The sequence below is a fragment of the Nicotiana attenuata genome, unplaced genomic scaffold (genome assembly GCF_001879085.1).
Source record: "Nicotiana attenuata strain UT unplaced genomic scaffold, NIATTr2, whole genome shotgun sequence".
Classification (NCBI taxonomy): domain Eukaryota; kingdom Viridiplantae; phylum Streptophyta; class Magnoliopsida; order Solanales; family Solanaceae; genus Nicotiana; species Nicotiana attenuata.
Window position 1 is genome coordinate 636390 of NW_017670360.1, and position 12910 is coordinate 649299.

Genomic DNA, 12910 nt, shown 5'->3' on the forward strand with positions numbered 1-12910 from the left:
CTAGTTTATTGCAATCAAATAACAAATCAATTGGGGCTCTCCCCTTAGCTACTAGAGACAGTAACAAAGTATAGATTGCTTTAGGCTTGCCTTTTAAGAATTAAAAGAGATGAGACCTCGCCAATCAAAATTCCAAGACGCATGGCCTTCATTTAATTAATTTTAACTCTTTAGAATTTGGGGCGTGCCGTTTAGCAAATTCCACGGTCACCCATAGAGATAATAACCCGTTAGTCGCTTTAGGCGCGTGTTTTAATAAGTTTACCTTCCTAAATACGGGTGCACATTTATGTGACCCAAATCCCAAATCTCAACGAAGTCGAAATGTGTTAATAATCACGGGTGCACTGGTGCAACGTGGTTCGAGACGCATTTTCACGACGTTGCAATTCTTTTAAAAATCCAATAAATAAAAAATAAAAGCGGTTTATTAATAAGGCATATAAGCTAGGATGTGTTTCGAAATCAGATAAAATCAAATACAACAGTTGAGCGACCGTGCTAGAACCACGGAACTCGGGAATGCCTAACACCTTCTCCCGGGTTAACAGAATTCCTTACTCGGATTTCTGGTTCGCTGACTATTAACAGAGTCATAATTTCTTCGATTCGGGATTCAACCGGTGACTTGGGACACCATAAAACTCCCAGGTGGCGACTCTGAATTCTCTAGAAAATAACAAATCCCGCTTCGATTGTCACTTCAAGTTGGAAATAACTCCCCTTACTACGCCTTACATGTGTAGTAAGCATAAAAGGAGGTGTGACACTGACAACTATTGAAGGACCAACAATTAAAGAGTAAAATCTCACCATCAATGATTGTAGAAGGAAGGCGATCAATCTCCTCTCATCAAGGAAGAGCAACGGCTAGCAATCTTATTCTTGGAAAGAATCAATCTCTTTCCAAGGATCAAATCCCTTGGGTTGTCAAATCTCGTCTACTCAAAGTCTTCACCAAAGTATTTATACTTAGTTTTCAGCCTTAGAAAAAAAAAATACTTTGATCAAACCAAAATTCTCTCTTTATTCTACTGCAAACAAACATCGTAATTCTTTGAGACCTGCTGTGTAACAAGTCAGAAAAAAAGGAGAGTATAACACTGGTGAGGCATTGTGTCAAAAGAAGACGAGCGTTATAGGAACTGAGCTATCACATCATTTCCATTATACTCGAAGAAACGCATTTATTAAAGAGAACTCCCTTGCAACCCAAGGGGACTGGACTAGGATTCACATTGAATCCGAACCAGTATAAAATTCCGGTGTCTTTGATTCCTGCACTTACTTTCCGTGTTTTATATTCTGCTACTATAACTGTTAGGTTATTGCATCAAGTCGACTAATTGGTAAATTAGTCAACTAATAAAGTTTAAGTTTAAAAAATATACAATTCAACCCTTCTTGTACTTTCAACTTTTGCTTTAGTTTTGTAAATGTTGAAATCTTTGGCAAGTATATATCTGGTCCCAAGGATTGAGATAAGTAGGACGTCCAACAAACTAACCCCTAAGGTTCGTTTACTTGTCTAAGTCAAGTTGCAATTGCATAGTTGACCCCACGAAACTCTAAAATATATATTTTGTAATTGATCGTCGACATATATATATCTATGCCGGCCACCCAAACTGAAAGGAAGAAGTAGGACGTTGTTGCGTATAGTAATCTAACAGCTTTATGCAATTTTGAAGAAATATAAGTTTAACTAGCAAGAGTGCACATTCAACAATTAGGCTACGAAATGGCCCATCGAAAAATTTGGCATCAAATCAAACTTATATGGTCTCCACAAGATCGGTCAAGACAATGTATACTTACAAGGTACAAGTACATGTTAGCTCCTTAGGGGGTGTATATATTGTGAGAGGAAGGTGGTGGGGTTTCAGAAAAGTGACATATGCTCTTAAAATTAGTTGCACTGTGGTCATCATTCCTTTCTACGTACGTTGTCATTTGAGCAAAAAAATTGATAGGACATTGTCCCACTTGGATTATCTAGAATCCCAATGAATGTCCTGTTTTCCATAGATTTGGTAGGTTATCTTGCCACAGAAAACTTTATATGTATCTCTAGTTTATATTTATCAAGAGAAATATATACGTATTATTTATAATAATACTTATAGTTAAAATAACTTTATATTATTTATAATATATACGTACATTTTATTTTGTCATGGCACTCGATTTATTTAATCTTATTCAAACATGAACATATATTGAAACATAAAAACGACAAAAAATATTTTATTTTTAAACATTTATTTAAGATAATAAAAATAGATTTAGTTAACAAATGATAGTTTTTTATAGTCAGCCAAATTTCAAAAAAAATCAAAAGAAAAATTGTGTTTAATATTAAGTCTTTTAAAGCTTTTATTTGTTAATATATTTTTTTAAAGTGTTAATTTGATGTGTCAGCGTGCTAAATGTGGGTATTTAATTTATTTGATCAACGAATATTGCTTGACTGATAAATCTGTGAGCTATAATTTTATAATTTTTGTTACAAATATTTCTTTAGATATGGTTAAGAATATTAACTTGAGATTTATTCACAGTAATGTTACTAACAAAAGTAATAATGCCACCTCTATATCTTGAAAATTAACGTTAAGGAAAAATTAAATGTCGAATATATTATAAAAATAATAAATCAAATAATATAAAGTTATTTAATTATAAGCAAAATACTTAGGTAAAAATATATTATACAGTATATAATATAGAAGGTATTATATAAATGAAAGGACTTATAATGTTAAGGGCATGTGAAAGTTCTATAAAAATTGGTCAAAGTGACTTGTGATAACTAAAGCATAGTAAAATAATTTTTTGTGCAATAAAAGAAAGAAAAGTGACTTTTGGGTATTGAACACAAAGTTGAATGACTTTTACGTAACAAGAAGAAAAAAAGTGACTTTAAGGTAATGTACAAAAAGTTGAATGACCGTCCATAATATTTACTCTAACTTTCGGTTCCAAACAAGTTAAATTAAATCCTCGTTGATTACGTTTTTCATTTAATTTCATCTGTGTAAGCTTGCTGAAGCTTCCTGTCCTGAAGTTGGATAAAAGAGGAGGACTGCGGTAGGCTGACAACAATCGTAAAAATGATTAATTTAAGATGAATCCTCGCAATACAAATACTGTACTATCAAGAAACGAGACAAAAAAAACTATTCTGAAAATGAAAGTATATATTTTGTAATTATAGTTTTATTGTTATTGAGAAATTATTTTCTCTCCTTTTGTTTTAGGCTTGGATTAGAGTGCTTGTCTATTTATCGATTCACCACTTCAAATAAAGAAATCTAAGCCAATAAAAGAGTCTGTCACCTATAATTAGATATATATGATCAGATAAGGAAATAACATTTATTTTAACACTGATGGATGTGACCTCAATTGACCATATACAGGTACCCCTTCTATGAAACTACTATCACATTAATTATTCTATACCATATAATACTTTTGTTATCTTGGCTCCATTACATACCATAGGCACAAACATTTTCCAAATTACCAAACTTCCTTTTGTTTCTAATGTAAGCAAAAATGTATCCTAACGTTGTCCCACCTGCTCTTACGAATAAACAATGCTAGTTTCTGCTAAGAACGGAACATTGCAAACATGATTAAAAGGTTCTATGAACATTATTTAGGAAATAAATCACTATCAAGTTTGCTGTCCCAGATGAATGTTTGCACAAAAACAATACATTAAAGAGACAAATCTCCCAACTTGCTTCAAAAGAATAAGCTTGAGTTGACTTCGAGTGGAATATGTTTGGTGGCCTCTAACGACTAATTTAATAGAAAATTTACATAATTAATCTGTGGTACATTTTAATTATTAAAGTGATTACATACTGAACGCATATCCATTAAAAGTAAATTCTAATATTTTCTAAATTTTGAGTACTACTATACCTGACAGTTATTGCAAGTGGAGTAAGCCATGAACGAGCTATAACTGAGTTAAAAGTTTTCGTACAGATACCATGAACATTTGATAATTCGGAAAAGTTGGCTGTCGTTTGTTGAAAATGTCAGAAAATACCAGTGCGGTGTATTTGGCTCTTATTAATTACTTATTTTGTATTAACTCTTTTTGTGATGACAAATGATAGATGAGTGAATTGCTTGCTCAAGTAATCATAAGATACATAGCAGAAGGAGTTGTTGATCAGCTACAAACTAGGTTGATGAAGTGAATGAAGTTGAATAGATGAAATGCATGTGGATTGACTAACTATTAGTAATAATTAAACTAGTTTAATTTTGACAATTGAGCATAATATTTGAACATCTAGTCATTCATCCACATATAATTATTATTTATCACCAACAAGGGCTGTGGTGGAGTGGTAAGTACTCCTTCATCCTTAACCAAAGGTCTCGAGTTCGAGCCCCTGGGTATGGAGTCGCCTCTGTTAGAGAGCGCTTTGCCCCCCCAATGTGGGACTTCCTGGCGCAAATCCGGGTTAGTCAGGCCCCAATGTAGGTACCGGATACCGGGTGAGAAATCAAAAAAATTACATTATTTACCAGTTTTATCCTAATTCTCCCACTATTTCGGTCGGTTAACTATTAATCTTAGTTTTTTATTTTTAATTGTTTATGAAAACTTTTATGATTCACAATTTACATGTTTAAAACCTACTGGCTTCTACCGAGCGTGAATCCTGCAAATTATCGTCAGAAAAAAGTGTCTCTTGTGCTAACAATGGATACTTTAGGTTCATTAATTAAACTCCAATATACATTGTCCCACCTCATTATTAAAGAGTTTTTGCACATTGGCATTGCCGTGGCTGCTTCATAATTACAATATAATTGACGAAGTCTTCAATTAATTCCGGAAAGCCAATCAGATCAGAGCTTTCTCTATCATAAGAGAGTCTCATGATTTTGAAAACTATTGCCTCCGGACGTATTAGCTTTATGAAATCCTCCTTGAAGTCCACAATTAATTACAGTACTGCACAATAATTTATCACTGATTTCAGATCCTTCCAAAACTCTTTCCATTAGCTGCTGTAGCAAAAACGTAAATTATTCACAAGTGGTGACTTTAGGTACTTCTAAGTGTTTAATCGTCCAAGAATGAGTCCAAGAATCAGAACATACTCGAAATTGTTTTAAACGAGTAAGTACGTAGTTATTTTCGTAGCTTAGAACTTCATTTTTCATTTCGTTTTGATCTCTTAGAGTTCGTCTTATACAGCGTGAGATACGTCTGTTTTTTAAAATCAGACCATCCAATCATTTGTTTGTCAGGAACCGGAATTTTCACCGTCGGAACCGTGATGGCGCCTAACATTCCACTTGCTAGGCAAGCCATCGTTAGAAGATTATTAAGTCAAACCTTATTCAATTCAACAAATAACAGTAAATAAGCTAAGGTGAAATACAACGAGTGCGGAATAATATAATATCTTCATCATTTACTACTACCCGGATCTGGTGTCACAAATTTACGAACATTCTAGGATTTACTAAAGAGTCTGAAAGAAATACAACTGTTTGAACGAAAGAAATAGTAAAACAGAAGAGATAGATGAGGACTTCAAGGTTTGTAAACGCCGATCTACCTTGAGTCTCCGGTGGTCCGGTCCGAGCTGCTATGCCTCTCGCTCAACTGGGACCAATACGAAAATCTGCACAGGAAGTGCAGAGTGCAGTATCAGTACAACCGACCCCATGTACTGGTAAGTGTCAAGCCTAACCTTGGCGAAGTAGTGACGAGGCTAAGACAAGACACCCACAAATAAACCTGTGCAATTTAACAGTATATGTACAAATTTAACGGTAAATAAAAGCTAGACAAGTAATATCAGGAGGGGGACATGCTGAGGGGACCACAAGATAAAGAATCACAACACTAATAAGAACCTAATCAACCAATATACCTTAAACAGATAGGAACAAGTAAACACAGTAAAGGAAAATGCACGGCATCACCCTTCGTGCTTTTACTCTCAACCTCACCATATGAAACAATAGAAACGGCACGGCATCACCCTTCGTGCACTAACTCTCTCATAACATGGCACGGCATCACCCTTCGCGCATTAACACTCACAACACGGCACGGCATCACCCTTCGTGCATTAATACTCACAATATGGCACGGAGTCACCCTTTGTGCATTAACACTATAGAAATGACAAGAACAAGTCTTACTTCAACATTTGGTTCCACAATACCAACCTCAACGTTGAATAAATTCTCAGTTATTACCAAAGTCCGTAAACACGATAAGAAAAATCAACATAACGATTAACTAGTCTAAGCATGGATAATATGTTCACGGAAAGCAATAATTACATGAATAAGACCCACTCGCATGCTATGACCCGACAACAACGCATAGGTACTCGTCACCTCACCTATACATTGTACCCAACATTCAAACACGTAGCAAATAGCCAAATAAGACATAATTCCTCAAGCCAAGGTTAACCACGACACTTACCTCGCTCCAACGGCCAAACTCAAAGCTCAACCACGGCTTTTCCTCTCAAACAAGCCTTCGAACCGGTAGAATTTAGCATTTTACCAACCAAACCATTCAAATTAAGCCTTAGGAACTACCCACGATTGCAAGAATTCAATTTAGGCCATTATTGAAAAAGTCAACAAAAGTCAACATCCGAGCCCGCTTGGTCCAAACCCGAAATTCGGACTAAAACCCGATTACCCATTCACCCCCAAGCCCGGATATATAATTAGTTTTGGAATCGGACCTCCATTTGAGATCTAAATCCCCAATTTTCCAAATCCCTAGTTTCTACCCAAAAACCCCCAATTCCACCATGAAAACTCTAGATTTTAAGTTAAAAACTTGTGAAGTATAGTGAAAGAGTGAAAGAAATAGTTTAGAATCACTTACCAGTGATTTGGAGAAGAAAAGGTCTTTGGAAAATCGCCTCTAAGGTCTTAGGTTTTGAAAATTTGAAGAATGAGAGAAAAATCCCGTCTAGGTTATATTTACCCAGCTGCAGATGTTGCAAATGCGACCTGGGCTTCGCAAATGCGAAGCCCGCAAATGCGAGAAAAGCTTCGCAAATGCGAAACTCCCACATTTCTGCTGCCTTTGCAAATGCGAACAAAATGTTTGCAAATGGGGAACCTGAAGATTGCAAATTCGACCTATGTCTTCGCAAATGCGAAACCTGTGTGGCCCAGCTTCTCTCGCATTTGTGATGAGAAGCTCGCAAATGAGAACCCCTCAGAGGTAGCAAATACGATGCCTGATCTCGCAAATGCGAGATCAGAGGCATACAACAAGATCTGAAACACCAGCAACCTCTCCAAGTTAAATTTACTCCGTAGCCTATTCGAAACTCACCCGAGCCCTCGGTGCTCTAAACCAAAAGTGCACACTAGTCTAAAAATATCATATGAACTTGCTTGCGCGATCAAATCACCAAAATAACATCCAGAAATACAAATTTAGCACCAAATCAAATGAAATCTTCAAGAAAACTTGAAATTTTGATTTTCACAACTGGACGTCCGAATCATGTCAAAACAATTCCATTTCTCACTAAATTTCACCGACAAGTCATAAATATGGTATTAGACCTATAGCGAATTTCGGAACCAAAATACGGACCTGATATCCAAAAAGTCAAACTCGGTCAAACACTTCAAATTCATTAAGCCTTTAACTTTTAAATTTCGACAAAGTCTGATATCTCGGGCTAGGGACTTCCGCTTTTGATTTCGGGCATACGCCTAAGTCCCAAATTACAATACGGACCCATCGGGACCATCAAAATATGAATACGGGTCCGTTTACCAAAATTATTGACCGAAGTCAACTCAAATGAAGTTTTACGCAAAATTTCTTATTTTTAACAGTTTTTAACATAAAAGCTTTCTAGAAAGACGCCCGGGCTGCACACTTAAATCAGGGAAGGCCTAAACATGATTTTTATGGCTTTGGATCACAGAATTAGGTTTCAAAACATGAGATGACCTATCAAGCCATCATATTCTCCACCTCTAAAACAACCGTTTGTCCTTGAACGGACATAGAAAAGTACTTGGACTGGTGAAAAGGTGGGGATATCTACACCGCATGTTCAACTCGGACTCCCAGGTAGCTACCTCAACGGGCTGACCCCTACACTACACTCGAACTGAAGGATAACTCTTCGGTCTCGACCGACGAACTTGCCGGGCTAGAATAGCCACCGGCTCCTCCTCATAGGTCAAATCCTTGTCTAACTGGACGGTGCTGAAATCCAACACGTGGGATGGATCGACGTGATACTTCCGAAGCATGGACACTTGGAACAATTGATGGACTGCTGATAAACCAGGTGGCAACGCAAGTCCGTAAGCCACCTATCCCACTCGCTCAGGAATCTCAAAAGGCCTGATATACCTAGGGTTCAACTTGTCCTTCTTTTCGAACCTCATTACACCCTTCATGGGTGACACACAGAGCAGCACTCTCTCTCCGACCATGAATTCAACATTTCTAACTCTACGGTCGGCATAACTCTTCTGCTTGGACTGAGCTGTGCGAATTCGATCTTGAATAATCTTGACCTTATCCAAGGCATCTTGTACTAAGTCTGTACCCAACAACCAAGCCTCCCCCGGCTCAAACCATCCTACTGGCGACCGGCACCGCCTACCATATAATGCTTCATAGGGAGCCATATGAATGCTCGATTGATAACTGTTGTTGTAGGCAAACTCCGCTAGTGGCAAGAATTGATCCCACGAACCTCCGGAGTCTACAAGCGCGAAGCATATCCTCTAATATCTGAATAGTGCGCTCGGACTGCCCGTTCGTCTAAGGATGAAATGTTGTGCTCAGCTTAACCTGCATGCCCAACTCACGCTGTAGTGCCCTCCAGAAGTACGAGGTGAACTACGTACCTCGATCAGAAATGATAGACACGGGCACACCGTGAAGACGAACGATCTCACGGATATAAATCTCTGCCAACCGCTTTGAAGAATAGGTAAATGCCACAGGAATGAAATGCGTTGACTTGGTCAGCCTATCCATAATGACCCAAACTGCATCGAACTTCCTCTGAGTCCGTGGAAGTCCAACAAAAAAATCCATAGTGATACTGATGATAGGCTATAATTACGTATTTTAGTCGATTATTACACTCTAATTTACTGCACTTTAATTGAGTTTGAGCTTTAATCGCTAGTGTTTTGCACTAATGGTTTGTTTTATGCCTTGTAGGAGTGATTCCGAGCTATATAGATGTTATGGAATTAATTCGAGTGATTTGGAGCTTTAAAGTTTGAGTAAAAGTTCAAGGAATTAAGCCGGGATCGTGTTTGGGGGTCAACAGATGATAGTTAGAGCGAACAAAGACTCCAGTAGGCATATTGCGCACTGTCTAGTAAAATAGATATAAGTTTTTGCTCAGAAATCCATTTGGGCTCCACAATATATAGTTGGAAAGATAACTCAAAGGAATACAACTTTCATTTTTTACGTTTTTCCAAATTCAAAATGGAACAGGGTGAAAAATGCACGTTAATAGCGCGATCGCGCTCAGGTCGCGCTCGTCAGGCAGAACACTGGCCACTAGCGCGACCACTAGCGCGATCGCGCTAGTCAAACCCGGGAAAAATGTCCTTTTTCACATTGGAGAAGGTATAATTGTTTGGGCCCAACCCTACTTGGTATATATACATGGAAAAACGGTATTTTGAAAGAGGAGGACATTTTTGAGAGAAAAACACAAGCACAGAGCCGCCGTGGAGGCCGGGTTTCATCTTTTCTTCCACCAACTCAGTCTTTTTATGTTTCTTTGTATGATTTATTGTTTTGCTACCATGTCTATGTGGAGCTAAACTTCACGTTATAGGGTTGTGGTTCTTTCATGACTATTGTTATTCGGATATTGATTTTGATTTCTTAGTTTATCATATTGGTTTATTTATTCAATCCTGCACTTAATTATTTGATTGCTTGATCACCAATTGAATATATCTACGAATCTAGAGTTGAACTCGAAAGTGGGAATTCTAGATTGCATATAGGATTGAGTAGAGCAAGTTCTTGAACCTGGGCATCGGGGAACGGATTCGCAATTAGGATAGACATATACCTAATTGCCTTGCTTGGTTGATTTACAGGAATTATAAATGCGTTCTTGTTGATTCTAACTCCATAGACATATAGGCGTTAGGTTAGCTTGAATAGGCGAGTAAGAACTCGACAGATTCTTATGAGCAATATTAACCCTGTCAACCAATAAACTAGATAAATTAGTTAGTCAATTCAATTGAAGAATACAATAGGAATGTTAGATAGCCCATAACCCTAGATCGTTTTCATTACATTGATATCATAAAAATCTGCTCTTCCTCTGTTTAAAGTTCATTATTTATTTTCTTTATTTAATTAGTATAGAATCAAATACTTATAGGTTTAATTCTTGTATAGATAATTAGGATAGTCTAATTTAGTTAATAGTTAATCACAAGTCCTCGTGGGTTCGACATCCGACTTTTAGTCACTTTATTACTTGACGATCGCGTGTACTTGCGTGTGCGTTTGGCAGCAACAAATTTTTGGCGCCATTGCCGGGGACTTAGAAATTAACTAGTCTACTAAATTAGACTTTCACTTTTATCTTTACAAGTTTTTTTCCTTCTCTCTTAGTAAATATTTTATTTTTATAACATGGATTCTTCGAATAGTGTGAATATAGTTTTCTCAGCATGACATCTGGGGATGAAATATCCGGAGGTAAGGTTATTGATGAAGACGCTTGGTTGACGGAAGACTTTTATAGCCCGTCTTTTTGGGTTTGTCATCACCTGAACTCCGGGAGGTCTGAATTTGAATATGGGAGTAAGGGTTGGTATTGGGAAGAATATTCACGATTAAGGGAATATGAGGAACGACGTTGTCTTCTGACAACATTGGTGAATGATTGGTCTAAGGAGAGAGATGAACTTGCACATAAAATTGACAATTTTTGCTTGGCTGTACATATCTTAGATGCAGATTTGAGCACAAAGGTTGATGCGTGTAACGCCCAACAAATTAATAATGAGTTGTGTGAAACTGAAAAAAATCTTCTAGACCAAATTGAGGAGCTAAAACGAGAATACCAATCACTAGACCATATTCCCCTTGATGATGCCAATATTGAGAAGAGTGCTCTAGAGTCATGTGAGGGAGTAGATAACATTACTTTGGAAGACTTGAGTGTGTGTAAATATGGGGATGCAAATAGTAGTAAAATTCATGAGTTAGGGCGCATTAGACTCATTCCAATCATTTTTCCACATTTTGTTTAGATACTAAGATAGTAATCGAGTCATCTGAGCCTATGGGGGAGTCAAAGAGTGAGGATGAGAGTGCCTATATTCTTGAATTTGTTGTGCCAGAAAGCAAAAATTATATTCCCCATCTAAAGGCCAAGAAGTGCATAGTGAAAAAATTATTACTTGGCCTGGTTATCATTATAGCCCCACCAAAGGAGCATAGCCGCAGACCGGATATCATGTTAGGGGTAAAATTTATAAGTTCAAGGTGGAGAAAAAAGTGGTTTACGTCGTGCCGCGACGTTAAATTAGGCGCTTGTTGGGAGGCAACCCAACTTTACTGCTTTCTTTTATTTATGTCTATTTTATTATTTTTATTATTTTTGTAGTGTTGTTTTATTTTGTAGGATTTTGAGCATAGGGAGCAAAGCCACAGGAAGTTTGCTAAAGTGAGCCATATGGTTAGAACTTAGTGTGGGGTGCCCGCACAAAGGATCGTACCTGGGAGAAGTCTGAGTATCCCGTGAACTGCTAATGCTTCGGCCTTTGGCCTACCAGGGAGTCTCTTTTACCCTCTTGTTATTTTTAGTGTGCATTGAGGACATTGCACAATTTTAAGTGTGGGGTGAGTAGATTGTCTGGGTGGTTTTCTGTGTTATGTTAGCTTAGTTATAGTACTCGTTCTTAGTGTAGTAATTTTTTTTTTAAAAAAAAACAAAAAGAAAACGAAAACGAAAAAAAATCGAAAAATTTAGACTTTTCCCGACGGTGGATTTTGTGGACAGATTTCTTGAGGGATTAAAGTCTAAAAAAAACACAAAAATAGGTCTTTTAGCTTTCTTTAGGTAGTAATAATCCCCCGTGGTTTTTCTTTGTGCATCGGTTCTTTTCCATGGGATGTAGTTTGAACCGGGTAGTAGTATTTTTTTATTTTATTTTTATAGTAGATTAGAATTTAGGGAATAAATGGGGGAAGAATTATAAATCTAGGCGCCCTTGACTTGTTTGATAGTAGCATATTTAGGCTTTGGCATGTGTAGTATCTTCCCTATGATTTGAATTTATTGATGATGCCTTGCTTAGTTGGATAGCATGTTTTGTGACGCCTATGTCTCATTTTCTTGACTTATGTTCACTTTGTGCTTAATCCTTAATATCTCGTGACTCCGTGAATACTTGCATTTGTTTGAGAGTCGGAATGGGATCGTGCTTAGTGAGTCATGTGCCATGTGTGGTGAGGTTTCTGTGTAGTCCATGTATTGTACTTGTGTCTAGAACTTGCCCGGTTTGTGAGTCGAAGCGAAATTTTAGGTGATGCTCGGTTTGAAAAATGATTTTAGGCTTCCTTTGATCTTTTTGAGCTTAATTGCTTACCACAAATAAAATTTATCCCTAGTCAACCTTTTTGAGCCTATAGACTTTTATTTGGCACCCACATTGCAAGCCTATACCCTTTTTATTCTTAATTGACATTGTTTTGATCCCTTTTCCTCTTAAAGCACTTTAATTGTGAGATGAGCTCTAAAAGAAGTAAGAAGGAACTAAGTATGGGGTGGCTTTTGAGTGGAACAATAAAAGGAAGAAAGGTGCACTTGTTTTGTAAAATAATACACCACTAGCGGAAATTGAAAAAAAA